The sequence below is a fragment of the Artibeus jamaicensis genome, unplaced genomic scaffold (assembly GCF_021234435.1).
Source record: "Artibeus jamaicensis isolate MK-2021 breed Jamaican fruit bat unplaced genomic scaffold, CSHL_Jam_final contig_944, whole genome shotgun sequence".
Lineage (NCBI taxonomy): Eukaryota > Metazoa > Chordata > Mammalia > Chiroptera > Phyllostomidae > Artibeus > Artibeus jamaicensis.
In genome coordinates, this window is record NW_026522020.1 from 25,041 (window position 1) to 32,378 (window position 7,338).

The 7,338-nt window shown below is 42.5% G+C and overlaps 1 long non-coding RNA gene across 1 annotated transcript; it reads left to right on the forward strand.

The window, feature by feature from the left end:
- Positions 1-4,401: 4,401 nt before the first annotated feature.
- On the forward strand, positions 4,402-6,985 carry LOC119054318 (uncharacterized). The gene is made up of 3 exons (XR_005083494.2): positions 4,402-5,427; positions 5,670-5,801; positions 6,533-6,985. It is a non-coding gene; the product is annotated as an uncharacterized LOC119054318 (long non-coding RNA).
- Positions 6,986-7,338: the final 353 nt, after the last annotated feature.

The window sequence follows — 7,338 nt, forward strand, 5'->3', positions numbered from 1 at the left end:
GACTTCTAAGCTCAGTATGAAATCTTGAGTCAAAGTCAAGGCCCTGGTAAAGAAAGCATGAAGCCCTGAAACTCAGAATGGGGTTTTCTAGGTATATGCACCTAAACTCTGAACTCTAGATCCCTCTGATCCCACAGACTTGCAAAATGGTCCCTTGTCCCTATTGGTAGAGACCCCTGTCTTGACCCCCATTTTAGGTTTTGCACATTTTTCTCAGCATAACTAAACTAGGAATACAAGAGATAAGACTGCTAGCTCAACAGTTCAGCAGAGCTTCAGGACTAGGAGATTTGTGTGGGACTGGATCCTGGGAGAGCAATGTTATAAGGTAGCACTAACTGATTGGCAGTGGAAGGCTTCTGGTACAGGCAGACTCCCCTGGGCCACAGAGATTAATTAGCCTGGTAAGTTCCAAAGGCAATGATTCTTGGTGGTTCTTAGTGGCTTATTATGAAGGACCGTGCACACTAGATTAAGTGAAAGAAGAAATGCTAGACTTGCCAGGGCCAGCAAAATGGAATTGGGGCACTCACAAGCCTTAGGAAGATGGCACGGCTCTACTCTCTACAGCTGAAAAGCCCATCCTTCAGGAGACTGTGCCCTCAGGAGGCCTCAGAGACACCACCTCAATGAGCATAAGGAATGCAACTGTTAAGAAGGCACATGCATCCTTAAGATGCTCGGGTGAGACTGTCCTCTGTAGGCTGGAATAATGTAGGAATCATGTACAGAGCTGGATTTCCTCATAAAAAAGGAAATAATAGTATTCCAGAGTAATTTAAGCCATGTAGCAGCACTCAGTTATCAGAGAAAGATGAGTAATCTCTGTAATGAGCAGCAAGCTTAGAATGACAACCAGGGACCCTGACCCATAAATGTCTAAGGAAGTAGCTCCTAGAGGATCATGTTCTCACAGGCAAGGCAGAGCAGCCAAAGGATATTGCTTCATATATTCCACCAAAAGATATTTTTAAAAGATGACCAGATGGTTCAGGCACTACCTGAAAGAAAAGACAGCATTCCTTGCCTACTTTACAGACCTCAGCTAATCCTTTCTCCACAAGCTACTGTTGGAAATGAGGGCAGTTTTTATCAGAAAAGAGGATGCAAATGTACACAATAGTAATTCCCTGAGTTCTTTGCCAAAGGGGCCTATGGCCATTTTATTCAAGCAACCATATTCAAAACAAAAAAAATATATAGAAATTTTCAAGGTTATTAATACAGTGTCTCAGTTCACACTTGGGCACCCAAACCACCTGTTAGAGTACACTTATGGAGGTAAGGTAATGTTCACCTAACACTGAGTCCACTGGATCCATTCAGCCATCCAGCAGTCATTTCCCAAGTTCCCAGAGGTACAGTCAGGACACTCATAGCAGTTGGCCAACCTGGTTTTTTAACCTATCATTCCTTAACCTAAGAAATAAGAATGACACTCCTAGGAAAGGCCAGATGGAAGGCTCTGAAAGTGAAGTTTTCTTTATTGAAAATAGTAAGTTAAAAGCAATGTCATAATTCTGGTGTAGAGGTGAAAGACAGAGGTTGGTACCACCTGCATAGATTTAAATTTCAAGAGTTATGATTCAAATTACATCTCCACATGATTCAGCAGTCTGGCTTAGGCACAAGCTAGGTGATTTCTGGCTACTAGATGACTAATAGAAACTCAAGCAAGACTTCTGTCCAAGATGGAGGCATAGGTAGACACACTGTGCCTCCTTGAACAACCAAAAGGACAACAACAATTTAAAAACAAAAAACAACCAGAACTGAGAGAAAATCAAATTGTATGGAAGTTCAACAATCAAGGAGTTAAAGAAGACACATTCATCCAGACCAGTGGGAGAGGCGAAGTCTGGCAGCCTGGCAGAGAGGACTCACAGCAAGGCACTAGCTAGTGAACCCAGCCAGATGTCAGATTGTTGAGCAGGGTGGGCAAGGCTGCAGTTGGCCAGCAAGGTGGCAGCTGGTGCCCAGGCGGTCCTACATTCAAGTGCAGATAAACCAGGTGTAACTAGGGACTGCAAAACCCAGGGTCCCAGCACAGGGAAATAAAGCCTCAAACCACTGACTGAAAATAAATGTGGGGATTGAGACGGCAATTTGAGAAACTCCCAGCCTCACAGCAGCATACTTTGGAGAGACCCACAGGGTCCTAGAACATGCACAAACCCACCGACCCAAGATATAACACCAGAATGGTCCAATATGCTGGTGGGTGGTAGAGGAAGTGACTGAAAGCCATCAAAGAATAGAGCAAGTGCCATTGTTCCCACTCAAACCCCTTCCCCATATACAGTGTCACCAACCAGAGATGAGGGTTGCCCCACCCTGGTGAACACCTAAGGCTCCACTCCTCACTATGTAACAGGTGCATCAAGACAAAAAAAAATGGCCCAAGTGAAAAAACAGATCAAAGCTCCAGAAAAAATACAACTAAGTGATAAAGAGATAGCCAACCTATCAGATGCACAGTTCAAAACACTGCTAATCAGGATGCTCACAGAATTGGTTGAATTTGGTGGCAAATTAGATGCAAAAATGAAGGTTATGCTAAGTGAAATAAAGAAAAATGTACAGGGAACCAATAGTTATGGGAAGAAAACTGGAACTCAAGTCAACAGTGTGGACCAGAAGAAAGAAAGAAACATCCAGCCAGAAAAGAATAAAGAAACAAGAAATCAAAAAAGTGAGGAAAGGCTTAGGAACTCCCAGGACAACTTTAAACATTCCAACATCCGAATTACAGGGGTACCAGAAGGACAAGAGGAAAAGCAACAAGTGGAAAATTTATTTGAACAAATAATAAGGGAGAACTTCCCCTATCCGGCAAATTAAATAGAGTTTCAGGAAGAGCAGGAAGCTCAGAGAGTCCCAAAGAAGAAGGACCCAAGGAGGAACTCACCAAGATACATCATAATTACATTACCCAAGATTAAAATTAAGGAGAGAATGCTAGAAGCAGCAAGAGAAAAGGAAACAGTTACCCACAAAGGAGTTCCCATCAGACTGTCAGCTGATTTCTCAAAAGAGACTTTACAGGCAAGAAGGGGCTTGGAAAGAAGTATTTCAAGTCATGGAAAGCAAGGGTCTATATCCAAGATTGCTCTATCCAGCAAAGCTTTCATTTAGAATCAAAGGGCAAATAAAGTGCTTCCCAGATAAGGTCAAGTTAAAGAAGTTTGTCATCACCAAGCCCTTATATGAAATGTTAAAGGAATTTATCTAAGAAGAAGAAGAAAAATATGAACAATAAAATGACTGCAAACTCATCTTCTATACAAATCTACTTCAGTTTAATGATTAACAGTCAAGATTTGGGTGAAAATGTTATCAAATTTTATCTTCTCCAGTTGAAGTTAAATCTGGTTAAAGGACACATATTGAGACTGGTAAGAAATTCAGTTTTGGTTGATTGTGTGTAGGTTGGGAGAGAGCTCCCTGTTCTGTTTACAGCACAAAGCACTTGCCACACTCTCTGGACACTCAGAGATGGAGGATCCACACCATACATGCCACCCTGAGTCCTGGGGCATCTTCCTCAGGCTTCCAGAATCAAAGAGCTCCATCTTCCCTGGCAAGACATGGTCATTTGTGTCCATGGTCTTCCCAACCCAAAGGCAATGTCACAGGGCCAGAAACCCTCCAGGCCCAGAATCCATAGTGCAGAAATCCCTACCAGGCCCTTCCACTCAGGGGGAGCCTACAGCCAAGAAAACAGGAAGTTTATTCCACCTTATTGATTCCCCAACATACCACCTTTCCATGATTTATTTCAGGCATTGTGTGTAGGCATAAGGATTTATCACTGTGTTTAAGAAACTCGATTTTTCTGGAAGGTAATAAGATGATTCAGATTCCCATGAATTCATCCTCTTGTTTTGTTGCCTGTATTTCTCTGTTAGGGTCTCTGGTTTTATAGGAAAAACTTTTCTGGTCTGGTCACACAGGCCCTGCCCCTGAACTTCACTGTAGACCACAAATTTTTCTGAAACCACTAGTCTATGCTGTCTCTTCAAAGCTCAGAGAAACACATAAGAGTCCCTGAAGGTTCCCACAAATGTCATGAGTTCTAGATTTCCACAGCCCTGGTCATCAGGGATCCATGAGGATATGAACATTGTTTTATCTTCTAGGGGAGGGACTCAGACAAATGTGAGATCTGCCAGGATGGAGGAAAGCTCTTCAGGTGTGGTACTTGTTACAGATTCTTTCATGGGGACTGTCACCTCCCACCTGTAAAGACTAAGAGGTTTGTGAGATGTAACCCCCTGTCTCCTTTCATAGACCAATCCTCCTGCCATACACACTCCCCCTGTAGGGTTCCTCCTTGTGTCCTGATGGGGACAGAGAAGGACTGGAGGTACAGGGTCCAGCAGTATAATCCCGGGAGCTTTTAAAAGACGTTGGCAGCAAGAGGTTAATGTTCTCCTCTCTCCTCTGGGAGGCTGAAGCTGGTGGCTGAGGCCTTTGTCAACACATTGCTACTGTCCTTTGCCAGCATAGATGCCTGTTTCCAAGAGGGGTGATGCCAATGGTTTGTATTCTGCACTTATTCAGAAAAGGAAGGAAACATGACCTGGTTTCCTTATTTTCCCACATTTCCAAATGGATGATGAATGCCTAAGGTCCCCATGGGTTAAGGTCCCATCTCTGACACTCAAGCCTGGTGGTCAGGGCTCCTGTGCTCCCAGCTGTTCATATGGGGAGAAGAGATCCCATCACTCATTCTAACACCATTCTCCACCCGCTCATCCCCTACAGCTACCCTCTTTGGGAGGAAAGTCATTAATGATTATAGTGGAGACCAGGGGAGGGGTACCCTTCTTTCCCACCAGGTATCTACCTGCCATTCACCTGAAAGGTGAACAGTGGCAGCTGTAGGGATGGTGCCTGTTTCTGGGCTTTTCTCTTTCTCACTTATATCTGACATCTCAGGAACAGTTGGAATTGTACCTTCTGCAAAATAGAGAACTCTTCCCAAAGTCTGCAGTGTTACAGGGAATCTGAGGTCCTGGTGAAGCTGATGGGGCCTGAGGAGAAGTTGGTGAATTGGGTTTGATCCCAAGTTTTCTCCTTTCTGCTCACATGTAAGAAGTCAATCAGTCACATGATGAGGAAGAGGGTGCCAAACAATGTCTTGTCTTCTGATCCTGTCTCAGCCACACTGAAAACTCACCAGAAACTATTGCAAGGGGAAAAAAGTCATTGCCTGTTAGTGTCCAAGAGCAATACCAGTTTGGGGAAACTTCTAAAAGACTGGTATGGTCATGTGAGTGTGTCTGGACATGCCTATGGGCTCATTCTTTCCAAGCTATTTCTCATTCACTGCCTCTTTCTTTTGCAGAAATGTGAGTTTCTCCTCTTAAAGGTCTATACCATTTAGAAAGTGATGTTTTTCCAAGTATTCCACGTGAAAATTATGTGAGTAACATGAAAAAAACCATCAGTACAGGTTGCCATGCTGTTACCTGACCCTGACATGGGCTCTCATGGGATTTGTGATCTGAAACCCTTTGGGAGGGAGAGTAGGAGCCACCTTTATCTTCACCTTGAATTTCTGGATTTGAGATCTCATCAAATCCAGCAAGGTGGATTTTATGGGAAACCACTGAAGACAGACATTGTATTATGTCACTAACTCTTCTATTGATGCTTCTCACCAGGTTAAAAAGGCTTCTCAATATGTATGGAAACTTAGGAAGTTGGACATAATCAAGAAGAAACTAATTAAGGGAAATTACCATCAAGTCAAAGATTTTGTGTGGGCCATGGACAATTTCTTTTGGGACCCCAGGGTAAGTGGCTCTCATGCTTTTGTTGCATTTTCTTTCCATGAATCCCTCTGCTCTAACTTTCTGGGACTTGGGATTTTTCAGAGTTTCCCTCATTTTTTATGATGAGTCTGTTACAAGCAAGAGTTTAGGAAGTGAGTGGTTTTTTACATTAAAGATTTAAGCTCACCTCAGAGAGAAACAATGAATAAGAACATGGCCTTGCACCCAGAACCCAGGACCTTAAGAGCTTCTGTAAAGAGGTCAGGAGCCCATTGAAAACAGTCACATCCTTCTTGCTCCACAACTACAAAGGGGACTGCATCCTAAAGTCACATTGTTCCTCTTATCTATCCCCAAATATACTCAATCAGACCTCTAAGAAATCTCAAACTGCAAAGTCCTTTGCATGTGAATCACCATATAATTAACAGGGATGACCAAAGGGGAATAGAAGTGACAACATGAAAGGAAGATCACTGACGGTACTTAAATATCTCTGATATTTGATTGTTACTTTTCTAACTCTCACCAAAAGAAACAACCCAAACCTGAGGAGTAAGCATCCTCAAGAGTGGCAATGATTTCCCATTTCTGTGTAATCAACAGGCAGTAACCAAGCTCTTAGGAAACAAAAGTTTCTCTTAGCTGCATATGTTCATAAACTTAACCTGCTTAAGAGTTCTGATCATTTTCAATTGCAAGGTGTCTAATGACGATGATAATAAGTGTCATTATTTTTATCTTTTTTCCAGCACATATATTTATACTTAATAAAGGAAGAATTTATGAAGGATTACAAAAAAATCTTTGCTATTCGGGAGACAAATTAGAACAGTTCACTGGTGCAGTGGATGCTGTTGGAACTCTGAAAATCCCATCGTCAAGCAGATTTCTTATCTCCCTGCTTCTGTTAGGATTGGCTGCTAATATCACCTCTCTCCAGTGTATTGCTTCAAGCCACATGGAGCCAGATTCACCTAATCACTATATCTTTTTAGCCGGGGGTTTTGTTCCCAGCCCCAAGGTTGAACCAACGATGCACAGTGATTTATGTTCCCGTGTCCCCAGGTACTCAAGCTAGAGATATTGTCCAGCTGTGAGCATGTCCTTGCTTCATTTTCCCCTCCATGAAGAGAAAGTAAGAGATAACCCTGCTTCCCTTACCCTCCTCCTCCTCAGAGAATTCTCACAATAAATCACTTATTTAAGAGACTTTATACCAGCTTTGTTTTTAGGAAACCTGGCACACAATGGTCTTAGCCAGCCAGCTCTAAGCATGGGGTTCTGAGTTTGGATCAGAGTCGAGACAGATGATTACATGGAGAATATTGATAGCACCTGGGGTGCTGAAACAGTGTAGTTACAAACACATTCACCTGCATGAAACAGTGATATATAGGGGAATAGTTATACTACTGACACAATTTTATAGCATACACAAAGCAAGAAATAGTAACCATAAGAACTATATAATTTGGTGGCTATTTCTAAATTCCACTAATGTGTTAAATTGAGTAAATACATACATTAATTATCAAGTACAGCTGGAAGGCAGATA